This window comes from Scyliorhinus torazame, chromosome 17 (genome assembly GCF_047496885.1).
Source record: "Scyliorhinus torazame isolate Kashiwa2021f chromosome 17, sScyTor2.1, whole genome shotgun sequence".
In the NCBI taxonomy this organism is placed as follows: Eukaryota; Metazoa; Chordata; class Chondrichthyes; order Carcharhiniformes; family Scyliorhinidae; genus Scyliorhinus; species Scyliorhinus torazame.
The window spans coordinates 138,830,399-138,846,981 of record NC_092723.1 but is presented as its reverse complement, the minus strand read 5'-3'; the positions used below and the strand labels follow the sequence as shown (position 1 = coordinate 138,846,981).

General features: G+C 45.6%; 1 protein-coding gene across 1 annotated transcript in view; it reads right to left on the bottom strand.

The window, feature by feature from the left end:
• LOC140394184 (trinucleotide repeat-containing gene 6A protein-like) overlaps positions 1-12,907 on the bottom strand; it is a 383,091-nt gene extending 370,184 nt beyond the window's left edge. The window contains exon 1 of the mRNA XM_072481149.1: positions 12,603-12,907. The gene's annotated coding sequence lies outside the window, so the exon portion shown is untranslated. The remainder of the gene's footprint in view (positions 1-12,602) is intronic.
• Positions 12,908-16,583: the final 3,676 nt, after the last annotated feature.

The following is a 16,583-nucleotide window of genomic DNA, read 5'->3' as shown; positions in this document are numbered from 1 at the left end:
GTTGAGACCGAACAGGGATGGGAAGCGGCAGGAGCAAATTGGGTTGGGCCGAGATGAAACATGCCGAGGTAAGACGGGACTGCGGATATGATGGGGTGGGAATGGGTGTGACGTGGTGGGACAAGACCGCGCAGGTTGAGATAGAATGAGGGCCTTGTGGGATAATGGATCATTGCCAGCTACGGCAAAAGAGAAGGGGGGGGCGGGATCATGATGAGGTGAAATGGAGCAGGGGCGAGACAGGGATGTAACAAGCTGGGGGTGTGCATGGTAGAATGAAAACAGGGCAAGTTTAGATGGGTTTAGAGATGAGGTGGTCAAGCAGGAGGGGGTTGTCTGTTGTGACAGACTCAGCTTCAGACTCAGACTGTCAGGCACTGTCACTAAGAATCGCTGACAATTCAGAAACCAAAGACATGTTTTGCTGATACATGTATTTTCTGACATGCTGAGCACATCACTCACGTTCACACCGCCTGGGAGTTATTTGGAGCAGTTTACTGTCTGTGAGCTCCTGGAATTAGATACAGAGCTTTTGTAATTAGAAAATGAAACAAGCTGCTTTGATGCCAGGCATGTTGCTGAGCTGATAATACAATAATAGGCCTTCCTTTTGGATAAGCTGCTGATGTCTAAAAGCTTTATTCTATTGCCAGCATATCCAGCATTGAGACCAAACATTCCCAGTGCAGGTCCAGCATAGGTTAGACCAGAGTAAAGCTCCCTCAACATTGTCCCATCAAACACTCAAGAAGACAGGTACAGCGTGGGTTAGATATAGAGTAAAGCTTCCTTTCAAAGTTTTTAACAATGTGTTTGTATCACAGCCCATTGTGTAGCAATTCCATTTCTCATATACAGGCGGAACGGTGGCACTGTGGTTCGCACTGCTGCCTCACAGCTCCAGGGTCCCAGGTTCAATTCCGGCCTTGGGTGATTGTGTGGAGTTTGCACTTTCTCCCCGTGTCTACGTGGGTTTCCTCCGGGTGCTCCGGTTTCCTCCCACAGTGCAAAGATGTGCAGGTTAGGTAGATTGGCCATGTTAAATAGCCCCTTAGTTTCAAAAGGTTAGGTGGGGTTACTGGGTTAAGGGGATAGGGTGGAGGCGTAGGGTGCTCTTTCCAAGGGCCGGTGCAGACCCAATGGGCCAAATGGCCTCCTTCTGCACTGTAAATTCTATGATTCTATGAAATAATCATGCCCTGAACAATTAAAATAAAACATATTCTCAAGTTAAGGACAGCACTTGTTAAAATAAACATTTTATTGAGGTATTTATGGTTTTATAACAACAGAAGAAACAATATACACACAAATATAAACATTGTGCAAAAGCCGTCTTTCTCCCTCACAGGTCCCACCTTTTCTAACACGCTACTCTAAACTAAACTAATCCCCAGCAACCCCCCAACACCCCTTCTGTTGACAGTTAATTTTCCCCAAAGAAGTCGACGAACGGTTGCCACCTCCGGACGAACCCTACCATTGACCCTCTCAGGGCGAACTTGATTTTCTCCAGACAGAGAAAGCTAGCCATGTCAGTTAGCAAGGTCTCCGACTTCGGGGGCTTTGAGTCCCCCCCAAGCTAATAATATCCATCTCCGGGCTAACAGGGAAGCAAAGGCCAGGACGTCTGCCTCGTTCTCCTCCTGGATTCCCGGTCTTCCGACACTCTGAAAATCGCCACCTCTGGACTCGGTGCCACCCTTGTTTTTAACACCTTGGACATGACATCCGCAAACCCCTGCCAGAATACCCTAAGCTTCGGACATGCCCAGAACATATGGACATGATTCGCGGTCCTCCCACACACCTTGCGCACCTATCTTCTATCCCAAAGAACCTGCTCATCTGGGCCACTGTCATGTCGGCCCGGTGAACGACCTTAAACTGTATCAGGCTGAGCCTGGCACATGTTGTAGACCAGTGTTCTTCAAACCTTTTCTCCGAGGATCCATTTGTACCAACCGGCCAACCTTCGGGACCCAACCCGGCCGACATTCGCGACCCACGCTAGCCGACCTTCGCGACCCACGCCGACCTTCGCGACCCACCATTTTCTCTTACTTTGTTTGCTGCTGACAAAAATGGAGGAAATGGTTTTGGGTCCCTTTGGCCCTCGTACACGCTCCTCCAATGGAACCTGTTGGTGAAGCCTTCTGATGTCGGAAAATATGGAGTTTCCATCTGTCCAAAGTTCTGAATTTTTTTTCCTGTAAAATGTTATCAAATAAACCCCCCCCCCCCGAACTTGTAAAAAAAAATAATAAAATGAGTAAAATAAATGGGAAAAATGAATAAAACCCCCCCGAACTTGTAAAAAAAAAAATGAATAAAATAAATGAAAAAATAAAAATTAAATGAATAAAATAAATGAATAAAAACCACTACAGAACTTGTAAAACAAAAAGCTGCAATTGTTAAAAAAAATAGCGACCGCACTGCGCATTTGCGCAAGCGTGCCGATCATCGTGCGCGCATGCGCAATGCGGCCGAATTTATTATTTTTATAAAACATGTTCGGGGCTGCTTGCAGCCGGCGTTATGAAAAGCCGACTGCTGCGCGGGGATTTGCGCGATCGGGAGTGCCGCGGACAACGGCTCCGCGACCCTCCCGACACCCGCCCGCGACCCACGCCGACTTTGAAGAACACTGTTGTAGACGCATTGACTCTACTCAACACGTCCACCCAGACACCGTCCTCTATCTCTCCTCCCAACTCCTCTTCCCATTTGGGTTTCAGCTCCTCTGTCTGCATTCCCTCTGACCCCATGAGTTCCTTGTAAATGTCCGGAACCCCCCCTTCTCCCACCCACATTCTGGAAACTACCCTGTCCTGTATCCCCCTAGGCGGTAGGAGCGAGAAAGTTGAGACCTGCCTGCGTAGGAAGTCCCGGACCTGCAGGTAGTTAAGGACAGCATTGAAGATGGGGTCATTTAAGGGGCAATTTACCGTGGCCAATCTTTGGATTGTGGGGTGAGACTCACGCAGACACGGGGAGAATGTGCAAACTCAACACGGGCAGTGACCTGGGGCCAGGGTCAAACCCTGGTCCTCGGCGCCATGAGGCAGCAGTGCTAAACACTGTGCCATCGTGCTGCCCCACCCAATGAAGATGGTTGACCTTTTTGAACCAATATTTTTCTTTTACAATGTTGCTTGTGAGAGGTGACAGCCTCAAAATTAAGAACACACAGGTTGGATTTGTTACCAAAATGATTTTTTTTAGAACCTATGTTTCACGGCAGAACTCTAATATTTTGAAGCCAAGTAGGAGAATTCTCCACAGTTTTCAAGAAATGCAACACCTCTCCTTTAACTTCCTCCCTTCTCACCATCCAAAACCCAAACAAGAGAAACAGCGATTCAGTTATACTTCTTTCAATTTAGTATTTTGTATTCACTTCTCATGATATGGTCTCGACAAAGGGGAGACAAAACACAAATTCTGTCTGCAAGTGTGACCTTGAGCTTCCAGTGGTTTGTCATTTTATTTCTCCATCTTACTCCCATTCTGATCTTTCTGTCCTTGGCCTCCTGCAGGGTTCCAATGAAGCTCAATGCAAGTTTGAGAAACAGCACCTCATATTTCGACGGGCAATTTACAGTCTTCTGGACTCAATATTGATGTTCAACAATCTTACACTTAACCTCTGCACCCATTTTGTTTCAGGTTTCTTTTTTAAAATGTTTAAAAAAAAAAAAAATTTAGAGTACCCAATTATTTTTTCCAATTAAGGGGCAATTTAAGGTGGCCAATCCACTTACCCTGTGCGCTTTCTGTTGTGTTGTGAGGGTGAGACCCATGCAGAGATGGGGAGAATGTGCAAACTCCACATGGACAGTGACCCAGGGCCGGGATCGAACCCAGGTCTTCGGCGTCGTGAGGTAGCAGTGCTAACCACTGTGACACTGTGCTGCCCCATTTCATGTTTCTTTGCTGGGTAGATTTTTTGTTCTCTCATTTCTCTCTGATTTCCTTTATTTTGCATTCAGACAGCAGTTAACCTGCTATTCACACCTTCTCTCAACAAATGTTTTACTTTCCTTGTCCCATTGCACATCCTTTGGCCTTGCACTATTAAACTTTCTTTTGTCATTTCATCCCTCCTGCCCTCTGTCCTACCACAGATCGTCCCTTTTATCCCTCTTGCCAAACTCCCCCCTTTCACTTGAAAACTTTTAATATTGCTAATGTTTTCCTCATTCTGATAAAAGGTCACAGACCAGAAACATTTGGCAAATTATAATGCACGCAGGTGAGTTTTGTAATGAGGAGACATTTGATTTGGGAAGGAGGGTGTGGGTGGGGATCCCGCTGCCTCTGTCCTGATTCAGTCCAAGGCAGTGAGGCTCATGGACGGACCTGGCTGCTCTGCCACCAATTAACTCCTTTAAGTGGGTGTTTAATGTCCATTTGAGGGCCTCATCTGGTATTCAACCAGCACTGGGTGGGAGGCTTGCCATGTAGTAAGCATGATAAGCAAAGCCTACCAGAATTACTTGCAGGCTTCTGGGAGGGGGGTACGTGGGCAGCGGTTGCCCTTGATCAAAAACACTTGGTGCCTGGTAGAAGGACCCAATGTCGGGAGGGTATGTGTGTGTGTTGGGGGACAGGGGCTTATGATTATCCTCCCCCCACTACAACAACTATCCCATAGCCCCCATCCCACCATCATTCATCAGTGGCCTGGGCCCCTTGGTGGCTCTGGGCATCAGGTGGTTAACTGGTGCTGCTGAGCAATGCCCTGCTTCCGGTCATTGATTGGCCAGCAGCTCTTTGGAATGGGGGCAGTGGATTTCTGCCCTCGGGGTCCTGGTTCCTGGGAAAGGCCTTCCTGAAAGAAGGCCACACGGGGCTCTCACCGGCTGTCCAGCTGGTGGTCGAGATCTCTATTGCATCCAAGAAAAGTGCCCATTAACGGTTTCTCTCTCCTTAGATGCTGCCTGACTGCTAATCACTTCTACATGTCTCTTTTTCCTTCTCCCTGGTGTCCAGGCAATTATTTATGTACTTAATTAAAACTGATTATATCGTCATTATCACAATGCTGTTTGTGATTCCCTTTTGATTGAACATTGGCTGCCATTTCAACAGTAACTACATTTCAAAAGTACTTAATTGGCTGTAATGTACTTTGGAACAAGCTGAGCTTGTGAAAGACGCTCTTTCCAAATTTAACAGTAAAGGTTACTTGTCCTGTGCTCTCTGCAATAGTAGTTTAAGTGATCTGCTTCCCAACACCAGAAATAAATTTCACCGTTGAGGAATCATCAACTGAGAATGCACAAGGGCAGCATGGTGGTGCAGTGGTTAGCAACGTTGCCTCACAACGCCGAGGTCCCAGGTTCGATCCCGGCTTTGGGTCACTGTCCGTGTGGAGTTTGTCTATTCTCCCCGTGTATGCGTGGGTTTCGCCCCCACAACCCAAAGATGTGCAGGCTAGGTGGATTGGTCACGCCCCTGTCCATCTCTTTTATATAAAACCAGTTACAATTATTATCAATTAAAAGCAATAATAAATGCCCTCTTCTTAAAGGGACACCATTAATAAACTAACAAACAACATTCAACAAAAATTTCACTTCAGGGGACATTGCAACGGCAAATATATTTCTACCTCTTCAATGTAAACCGATCACAAGTCTGTATCAATTAAAAGAGGTAATACTGAGTCTTCATCTGAAAGAGGCACCACTAATAAACTGCAGCAACAAAAACCACCAAAACCGAAAGAAAACTTGAACAAATCAATCAGCTATGAAAGACCTCAAGTGTACCAGCTGTTAGCTCGTGCTCCCCTACCAGCGATGCCTCTGCATGATGCCCTTATCTATCAGTATTCAATATTGTGACAATGTTTGGAGGCTGAGGTTACAGGGAGATGTACTTTTATCTCTCCATTATAATTGTCCAATATAGGGCAGCACGGTGGCGCAGTGGTTAGTATTGCTGCCTCACGGCGCAGAGGTCCCAGGTTCGATCCCGGCTCTGGGTCACTGTCCGTGTGGAGTTTGCACATTCTCCCCGTGTTTGTGTGGGTTTTGCCCCCACAAGCCAAAGATGTGCAGGTTAGGTGGATTGGCCACGCTAAATTGCCCCTTAATTGGAAAAAATTAATTGGGTACTCTAAATTTATTTAAAAAAAATAATTGTCCAATATCACAGCTTCCGGCTACACCTGTTCTTTAAGAGGCTCCTTCACTTCATTTGCAAAATTAACTTAATTATGTCAGTCATTTGTCATTTTCAAGAGAGTTTTTATATTAAAGACGTTTAGAAGAGATTAAAGCAGCAATCCAACCCTTGCTGCGGCTCCTACACTGATTATTGATGCCTTTTACCACTGCCAGCAGCAGCTAATTCCATGGAAGTGACTGGTAACAGCAGCCAATCTGTCCCTGTATCCATATACGTCAGTGTTGCTCACTGTAGCCACCTAAATTGGCCAACTCCCGAACAGCGAAGGCTGATGGGAAAGTCAGCCAACATAGACAGAAACCAGCAGGTGCAGGTTTGTTGTGTATTTAACTCTGCAAAAGGCCAGACAACATCGATACCAGCGACCATCAGCATAACAATGTAGCAGCCATCTACATACTGATGAGTAATCCCCGGGAACAATTAGTAACATTTGGGACACACAAAGCAAAGCCAGACTCCCCGGCGCCAGCAGGAGCCAACACAAAGGAGGTGAACGAATACCTCAAGACTGCCCATCGATCAGGGAACCGCTCCAGTATTGGAGAAATCGAACCAAGCGATTGGGACAAAGTCCAATCACTTGGGACCAGGTACAGGGTCCGCCCCGAAAGGCGGGAAGCCCCTGGAGACTATAAGAGTTAAGCCCCAAGTTCAAATCGCTCTCTTCACCTCTTCGTCCTGCCCGGGTCGCCCAGCAACACAAACCAACATTGACCGTGACCGGTGCAGTGACCACTGACAGATGTAAGTCTTAATTCAATGCTCGCTACGAGATAGGCGCTCCTAGCTACCAATCCGTACCAACTTCGAATCCCGCAGACTCAGAACCCGAACGAAAGGCCATTTGTTCCCCTGACCTGGTGGGCCAGTTCGAAGTTAAGTATAGGCCTGTTAGTTGTAGAAGTAGCTTAGACGTAGAATTTGTGCATGAGTAGCGATTACGGTGTATAATAAATGTGCTTTGATTTGAATTTTACTAATCGGTGTATTGGGTCATTGATCATTACTCGGACTTGAACCTCGTGGTGGTATCATAAAGATACCTGGCGACTCGAGAGCAAAGGTAATAAAACAGAGCAATTGAACCAACGAAAAGTTAGCAACATCACTCTTGGTGTGCCCACTTCACGGAGTATGAGAAGACCCAGGTCAACAAGTCCAGAAGGCTGGGTTGATGGGTGACTTCAGAATCTGGATTTGCCTGTTTCGGAATGTGCCTACTCAGCACTCACCTGACAGAAGGCCTGAGAGAGGTAGATTAATGCCGTGCTAATGTTACTGGATGAATAATTCAGAGAATCCGAGTTTGAATCCCTCCATAGGCAGTTTGAAAGTTTGAATTCAAAATTTAAACAATTTTCTGGGACCAGTAAAAGTGACAATGAGGTTGTTGTATTGTCATAAAACACTACTTGATCTTCAATACCCTCTTAGTAAAGAAATCTGCCATCCTTCCCCCATCTGGGTTTCTCTGTGATTCCAATCCCACAGCAAAGTGGTTCACTTTTAACTGCCCTTTAAAGTGACATAAAGAGACACACTGTTGTATCAAACCAGCAGTTCAAGAAGGTCACAGGAGGTCTTGTAGCACAGTGGAGTTCCCCTGCCTCTGGGCCAGAAGCTCCGGATTCAAGTCCAACACCAGGACTTGTTGACCACGGAAGGAGGGTTCATAATGTGGTTCAACAGATTGATTTTTTTTTTTAAATTTAGAGTACCCTATTATTTCTTTTCCAATTAAGGAGCAATTTAGCATAGCCAAATCACCTACCCTGCACATCTTTGGATTGTGGGGGCAAGGCCCCCGCAGACACGGGGAGAATGTGCAAACTCCGCACAGTCAGTGACCCGGGGCCAGGATCGAACCCGGGTCCGCTGAGCTGTGAGGCAGCAGTGCTAACCACTGTGCCACCATGCCACCCTGGTTCAACAGATTGATAACCAGCTTGGGAATTCTTCACCATTTCCCTTACTATTCTCCAAAGATACGCTCGTACAAAAGGCAGCCCATGCATCACAGCTTTCTGAACCAATTTTGAAATGGGCAATAAATGTTAGCCAAGGAAAGACAGCATGTCACCACATCAATAGAAGAAATAATAATAGTGTACAAACTATTGGTTAGGCCACAGTTAGAGCATAGTTTTGGGATCCCCATGGAATGATCATGAAAACCATTGAAAAAATCAGAAACTTACATCATGAAAGGAGGTCATTCAATCCATCATGGCCATGCTGCCTGACAAGTAACCATCCAAAGATGTGCCAGTTAGGTGGATTGGCCATGCTAAATTGTCCCTTAGTGTCTGAAGTTGTGCAGGTTAGGTGGAGTTACAGGGATAGGGTGAGGGAGTGGCCGAGGTAAGGTGCTCTTTCGGAGGTTCGGTGCACACTCAATGGGCCAAATGGCTTCCTTCTGCACTGTACAGATTCTAGGGATCCAGCCTAATCCTATTTTCCAGCTTTTGGTCTGTAGCCTTGTAGGTTACAGTGCATATCCAAGTACGTTTTAAATATTATGAGGGATTTTGGTGCTACCATCCTTTTAGTCAGTAAGTTCCTGATCCCCACCATCCTCTGTGAGAAAACATTTCCCCTCGAAACCCCTCTAAATTCCTACTTCTTAACTTAAACCTATGCTGCCAGTTATGGATTCTTCAACCAAGGGGAATAGTTTTCCTATCCAATCATATCTAGACACCTCATAAGTTTATACACTTCAGTTAGGTCAAAAGAAACCAACCCCAGCAAATCCAACCTTTCCTCATGACTAAAATTCCCCTGTCCAAGAAACATCCATATAAATCTCCTCTGCACCTTCTCTCATACAATTACACCTTCCCTATTGTGCAATGACCAGGACAGCATGTAGTAGTTCAGCTGGGGCCTAACCAGTGTTTTCTCTCCCAGCTCTTATATTCTATGCCTCAGCTAATAAAGGCAAATATCCTTCCCTTAAGAAATCTCAGCTGACCATCCAAAGCCTACAAAGTACATTCTAAATTGTAGTTATAAGGAGAGGTAATGATGTTACATGGAGGAAACCACTAGATCCAGTGACTGGAGGAGGGAAGAAATTGTGATTTGGATTTGGGATCTCATGGGCCAAGGGGTTTACTTTCTACCACCAAATCTCTGACTTTATGATTGGATGTTATCAATTATCCAGAGCGTACGACTGTCTTCTTGGTATGGAGTTCTCAGTTAGTCAACAATGACCTGCATTTATAAATTTGATTTGGACAGGCTGAGTGAGTGGGCACATATAAGGCAGATGCAGTATAACGTGGATAAACGTGAAGTTATCCACTTCAGTAGCAAACATAGAAAGGCAGATTATTATTTGAATGGGTGTAAATTGAGAGAAGTGGATACTCAGCGAGACCTCAGTATCCTTGTGCATCAGTCGCTGAAAGGTACAGCAGGCAGTAAAGAAGGCAAATGGTACGTTGGCCTGCATAGCGAGAGGATTGGAGTATAGGAATAGGTATGTTTTACTGCAATCGCATAGGGTGTTGGTGAGGCCACACCTGGAGTATTGTCTGCAGTTTTGGTGTCCTTATCTTGCTATGGAGGGAGTGCAACAAAGGTTTACCAGGCTGATTCCTGGGATGATAGGACTCTCATATGAGGAGAGACTAAATAGATTAGGATTATATTCATTTCAGTGGTTAGCAATGCTGCCTCATAACACCGAGGACCCGGGTCACTGTCCATGTGGAGTTTGCACATTCTCCCCGTGTCTGCGTGGGTCTCACCCCATTGGCCATGCTAAATTGCCCCTCAATTGGAAAAAAAGTATTTGGTACTCTAAATTTAAAAAAAAGGATTGTATTCTGTGGAGTTTAGAAGAGCGAGACGGGATCTCATAGAAATGTATAAAATTCTAACAAGATTAGACAGGATAGATTTAGAAAGAATGTTCCCGATGGTGGGAGACACCAGAACTGGGACTCACAGTTTGAGGATAAGGGGTAAACCTTTTAGGACTCAGGGGAGAAATTTCTTCACCGAGAAAGTGGCGAATCTGTGGAATTCACTACCACAGAAAGTAACTAAGGCGAAAATGTTGTGTGATTTCCTGGGTCACTGTCCATGTGGAGTTTGCACATTCTCCCCGCGTCTGTGTGGGTCTCACCCCCACAACCCAAAGATGTGCAGGTTAGGTGGATTGGCCACGCTAAATTGCCCCTTAATTGGAAAAAAAATAATTGGGTACTCTAAATTTTTTTTTAAAATTAAAATATTAAAAAATAATAAAACGTGTGATTATAGCTCTTGGGGCGAAAAGGATCAAGGGATATGGTGGGGGTGGGAGGCAGGATCAGGTTATTGAATTTGATAATCAGCCATGATCACAATGAATGGCGCAGCAGGTTCAAAGGGCTGAATGGCCTCCTCCTGCTTCTATTTTCTATGTATGTTTGTGTGTATACAGTGCCTTTTGGAAATAAAACTTCCCAAGTAGCTTCATAATGCAAATAAAATTTGAAACCTAGTCACATAAGATGATATTTGGTCAGCTGACCAAACGCTTGAACAAACGGGGATAGTTTTGAGTAATTAAAGAGGATCAGGGAGTGAATTTCAGACCTTGGGGACCAGTCAGTTGAAAGTGGAGCAATTAAAATCCAGGTTGCAAAAGAGCTAGATTTGGAGAGATGTCGAGAACAGGCAGTGGGAGGTGTAGGAAGTTACAGAGAGGAAAGGACATGACCATGAAGGAAAGTGTCACTTTTGAATTGGGAGCCAATGGAGGTCAACAAGCACGGGATGGTGGTGCAGAGGGCAAAATGGGCAGCAGAGTCAGGAGGGGAAAGAGTCTAATTTCCTCCATCCTCTTTAGTGGCGAAACACGGAGGTCAGGTGTATTGCCGCTATTATGATCAGGCCTAACGTGGTGACGGTGGAGGAATTACATTGTGGCTCAGAAATGATCCTCGGACATTCCTGCTTTGTGGTAGCAGCACATTGAACAACTGGCCCTGGAACCCCTCTGATTTTCTGTGCATTTCTCAGTCCCTAGTGAGTGGCCGTGACTTCACCTGCCTGGGCTATAAACTCTAAAAACCCTCATCTCTCTGCTCCCTCACATGTGGGTCAACTTCTGGGCGATTGATTTCATATCTTCAGCTTGGTTGCATGCTCGTTGTTTGTCCCATATCTTAGTGAAGCGAGATGTTGTCCTATATTAAAAGGTGCTATATAAAGAAAACCTCGCTCTTATTTATAGGTCCTTTCAGTCTCAGGACCATAACTGGGCGGGGCACCAGCCGATCCCGCCAATTCCCCGACCAGCGGTATTGGATTAAGATCGACCCAAACTGAGAGTGGCAGGGTTAGCACCACCAACTCGGCGTGTTGTTCAATCGGATCCATTTACCCCCCGCCCTCCCCGGGGGCCGAGGGGTTTCCCTCACTTTGTGGCAGTAATCCTTAAGCAAAAGAGCAAGAATTGAACCGGTTTGTCAATAACCCTTTCAACAACTGCCCGTCCTTCCAAACCTCATCCGCTCGAATCTTAATTAACCGGAGTCGGGGCTCCGGCCTCTCTCTGTGTCTGTCTCCCAGTTTTTAAACTCGAGCCTTGATTGGCGGCAGCTATCCGCCTCTTCAAAATTAAACTGGACACAGGGGAGAAACTTGACCCCTGGTTCATCAGAAAATACGACCGATTAAATTAACACTTCCACGACCCACAAGGACTTCCGCCGCCCACATCAACCCAATTGATGCTGCACTTTATTTGCAGAAGGATTTTTCGCGGCAGTTTCAATGTCAGTACATTTTCAGATTACCCACCCAAAAAATTGCATTAACTCGGTTACTTAAAAAAAACACAGCAACTTCACATTTCAATATCAGCCCCTGTCAAAAATTGCCAATAGCGCCAACATCCATTTTTGTTCTGCTTTGCAAACGTATAAAGAAACACAATCGTCGTTCACCGGGCTGCCCAGACACAGCAGCCAACAAAAGGACGACATCTTCGCTGAATTGGCCCACGGATTTTATTTAAAGAGGTTAAAGCAGTGATTTGTTTTTTGGAGGGGGTCTGCAGGAATCTTGGCTCCGGGTGCAACTTGGACACGTGGGTTTAAATTAAAGAGCAATTATAGCAGGAGAAATGAGAGAGAGAAAGTAAATCCAATGAAAAAGCCATGTTGGATCGTACATGGAGTAGGAGTGTACAGGGAGGGATTTACACACACATTACACAGGGAGAGAGAGTTCAGTGCTCACACTGAGCTGACAGTGGCGATTGATTGTGCGCCTGTGGAATTTGGCCCTGATGAGATTGCCCGCCTATTTACACCCGGCGCCGCGCCACGCATGCTAATGAGTTACACTGGGTAAACCCACAAATTAATTAGTGAAAGTAACTGTTAACTTACCGAGTCACCAGTCCCGCTCGCCGAGTGATGTTCAGCTCGCTTTGCTGTGAAGAGGTGAACTCCTCTGTGCTGAGGACTCCGTGTCAGGCGGCGAAGGTGAAGATTCCGGGGGGGGGGGGAGCTGCTTTATATTTTTCCTGTTAAAATTTCTGAGGGTCTCAGGTAACATTAGAGGATCACATGTTGCTCGCTGGTGTCGGTCCACCTGGTCACATGACTAAGGTCACAAGTCACATGATAATAAGGGCCGACGAAGTGTCATTGCGCCGGTAACCGGGGGCACGAAGGGGGTCCTTGCCCGGATCACCGTCTGGGTTGCGGATATCGAAGGAATAAGCACCGCGGACGGCAGAATCAAACACAGATTTATTTTTCTAGAAGAGCCCGAGTGCAGCAAAATGCCAAGGCGGCTATATTTTCATGTATAATTGATGTGTCCTCCCTCCCACTTTACAAGCTCTGCTATTTTGGACGGGTGCCAACTTAATTTCAATATTCTCCTTTGTTAACTTCTGTATCTGCGTCTCCCGTCCTCCCAGCACTGCAGTGTGCCGTGTACTGCGTACAATCCGAACCCATGGACAGTGTACACAGAATGACTGAGGACCTGTACGTTGGCTGCACTGCAACTGTGTGCCGGTGGACATGGTGCGTTAGATAAAGAAATACCTCCATTTATAAAGTGCCTTTCACCATGTCCTAAATCGTTTTACAACCAAGGTTGTCGTGTAAGAACCGCAGCAGCTAATTTGCAGCTCGCTTCAGTTCATGTCTCATCTGAAAGAGGTCACCTCTGACAGTGCAGCACTCCCTCAGTACTGCACTGAAGTGTCAGCCGTGTATTTTTGTGCCCAAGTCCACACCTTCCGAGTCCGAGGCACAAATACCGCCAAACCAACCATGACTGATGCTATATGCTGCATATGGAGTAGTTTATGCACTGCATATAAAAGTACAGTGTAACTATATACACCAAGGTGCTATATACTGAATACATTGAAGTGCCATATTATATCTACAATAAGGTACCCAATATTACACATGTAGAATAGGGCGTCACAGTGGCGCAATGATTAGCACTGCTGCCTCATGCCGCTGAGGATCCGGGTTCGATCCCGACCCTGGGTCACTGACCGTGTGGAGTTTGCACATTCCCCCTGTGTCTGTGTGGGTCTCACTCTGCGTGTGTCTCACCCCACAACCCAGAAAGATGTGCAGGGTAGGTGAATTGGCCATGCTAAATTGCCCCTTAATTGAAAAAAAAACCCGAATTGGATACTCTAAATTTAAAAAAAAAGATTTTTTTAAAATATTACACATATAGAATCCCCACAGTGCAGAAGGCCATTTGGCCCATCAAGTCTGCACCGACCCTCAAAGCACACCCTACCCAGGCCCACCGCCCCACCCTATCACCATAACCCCATCTAACCTACACATTTTTGGACACAAAGGTTAAATGTTATCATGGACAATCCACCTAACCTGCACATCTTTGGTTGTGCTAAACAGCTGGCTTGTAATGCAGAACAATGCAAGCAGCGCGGGTTCAATTCCCGTACCGGCCTCCCCGAACAGGTGCCGGGATGGCCGGGATGTGACGACTGAGGGCTTTTCACAGTAACTTCATTGAAGCCTACTTGTGACAATAAGCGGTTATTATTATAAATCCACGTAGACACGGGAAGAACGTGCAAACTCTGCAGAGTCACCCAAGGTCAGAATTGAACCCGGGTCCCTGGCACTGTGAGGCAGCAGTGTTAACTACTGTGCCACCATGCCATTTTAAGTTCTGTGCTGCCGTTTTAAGTTCTACTTCAAAACTGCTCACAACTCCAGATAAACCTGGAATGCAAAATTAATCCTTGGCTGCTCTTCCTCACCACCAACTCCATAGGGAGCACATACACTGAGGTGATGTGTGTGTCAAGGCACCGTGTACTGAGCTTTGTGCCCTGCACATACTGGCATATGTGTATCCTGTACTGAGGTCCAGGTAACCTATATTGAGGTGTGAACTATGCATGCTAACATGCGCCTACCCTCTCCTGAGGTGCATGTCCTATTGATACTGAGGTTGGTGGACACCCGATGTTGAAGTGTATGTACTGAGTGCACTGAGGTGCATGTACTGTATATACCGAGTTGTGTCTACCTGGTACTGAAATGTCCACACTGTGCATTACTGAGTGGGTGCCCAAATATACCCTTTACTCAGGTATGTATACTGCATATACTAAAGTTTGTGCACCCTTTGCTATGGTGTGTCCATTGCACAAACAGAAGTGCATGTATCTTAAAGCATGCATGTCCTGTGAATACTGTGGAATATATACCCTAATCTCAAATGTGTGAACAGCACATGTTGAGATACACACAACTTATAATTAGGTGTGCAGATTGCGCTTGCTGAGGTCCATGTGCCCTGTAGTCAGGTAAGTAAGTGTACCCTGTACCTGTGTGCTTGTACATTATATTAAGATGCATATACTGATGTCTGTATACCCTACATTAAGGTGTGTGTACTGCACAAATGAGGGGTGTGTACCCTATACTGAATGTGCATACTATGCATAGTAAGGTTTGTCCCTTACACTGAGGTGTGTGTACCCTATACAAAGGTGTGTGCATCCTATACTGAGGTGTGTGTACCCTATAGAAAGGTGAGAGCATCCTGCGCTGAGGTGTGTGTACCCGATACTGAAGTCACGATGTGGAGATGCCGGCGTTGGGGTGGGCATGGTAAGAAGTCTTACAACACCAGATTAAAGTCCAACAGGTTTATGTGGAATCACTAACTTTCAGAGCACAGCTCCTTCCTCAGGTGAGTGAAGGAGCTGCGCTCACCCGATGAAGGAGCTGCGCTCCAAAAGCTAGTGATTCCAAACAAACCTGTTGGACTTTAACCTGGTGTGGTAAGACTTCTTACTATATTGAGGTGTGCGGGTACTCCATACTGTGGTGTGCATGTACTCCACATGTTAGGCATTTTAGTTGCTGTGAAATGAAGAGTCTAAAGTTCTTATTCCTTTTCACCAAACACCATTTATTTCACTCCCACAGCCTCTGCACAAAACTCTTAACAACACACCACCTGCCAGAGGCCACCTGAAGCCCCTTTACATATCAGTGTCAATTAATGGATACTTAACATAAATGAGACAACTAATTGCAATGTCTCTTAACCCATTACTTAACAGTCTCCCCTTCCTTGGAGAAAAAAAAAATTAGGTGAAAACAAAATTTCAAGATACTCAAAAACACATTCATGATGTCCCCCCTCTTTTTTTTTTGGACGAAAAAGAAAAAAAAACAGTCACAGAAACAAGCGCCCTTCATTAACAATATCCAAAAGTTTGTGTGAACTCGCCCCTCTTTTCGTAAAACAGTCTGACAGTTGATAGCTCCCGTCGACCCATTTAATTTTTGTTATTTCCCCTCTGTCCAACATCTGCTTCAAACTTGCGATGTCTATCCGTAACCTCTTTTCATTGACACTTTTTATAGAGTGCACATTTTCCCACAGGGATTTATTGCCAATGTGACAGTCAATAGGTATATTACCCAAATCCCCTAATCCCAAAATTTCTGTCAATATCATACTTATATAAAAAGCCATATCCACCGCCTCTACAAGGCTTAACGTCTCAGCAGCCAAAGTGCTTTTTACCACTCTCCTTATTTTCTTTGTTTCCCACACAAGTGGGCAACATTTACCATTGTTCCCCAAAAGGAAAATTATAAAACCTCCTGCGTTTGAAACCCCATCACATTAATTTGTGTAGGACGCATCGCTATAAACTATGAGTTTCAAGTGCTTAAGGTCACCTAAAACAGGGAACTTCAAAACACACTCCTGCATTTTTAGTTTGGCCAACGCTTTATTTGCTCTTATTATGTCTTCCACTTTGGGATCATTCATTGTTGTACTCAACTCTAAGACATCAAAACTCACGTCCGGTCTAGTCTGTCTACCTAACC